Genomic DNA, 309 nt, shown 5'->3' on the forward strand with positions numbered 1-309 from the left:
TATCAAAACATTAAATTAATTCAACCTTGGCCATATCGGTCGTTGCGAAGTGTAGACCAGCTACCTGCCCTTGCCCTGCCATTCGAGCATTCCCGCGTCCGGAAACCCCTATTGAGATCAAAGGCGCTTCAGTGAAACAAGAATTTACTAGTAACTCTTATCCACTCAAGGTTAAAAATGGTGCAACTGGCAAGGATTGAACTTGCGACCCCACCCTTATCAGGGGTGTGCTCTGCCGCTGAGCTACAGTTGCATAATACATGGTGCCTCGTGTAGGGATCGAACCTACGACCTATCGGTTATCGACCG

The 309-nt window shown here is 48.2% G+C and overlaps 1 non-coding gene across 1 annotated transcript; it reads right to left on the minus strand.

The window, feature by feature from the left end:
- Positions 1–181: 181 nt before the first annotated feature.
- On the minus strand, positions 182–253 carry TRNAI-GAU. Its single transcript has one exon. It is a non-coding gene; the product is annotated as a tRNA-Ile (tRNA).
- Positions 254–309: the final 56 nt, after the last annotated feature.

This window comes from Meleagris gallopavo, unplaced genomic scaffold (genome assembly GCF_000146605.3).
Source record: "Meleagris gallopavo isolate NT-WF06-2002-E0010 breed Aviagen turkey brand Nicholas breeding stock unplaced genomic scaffold, Turkey_5.1 ChrUn_random_7180001974413, whole genome shotgun sequence".
Lineage (NCBI taxonomy): Eukaryota > Metazoa > Chordata > Aves > Galliformes > Phasianidae > Meleagris > Meleagris gallopavo.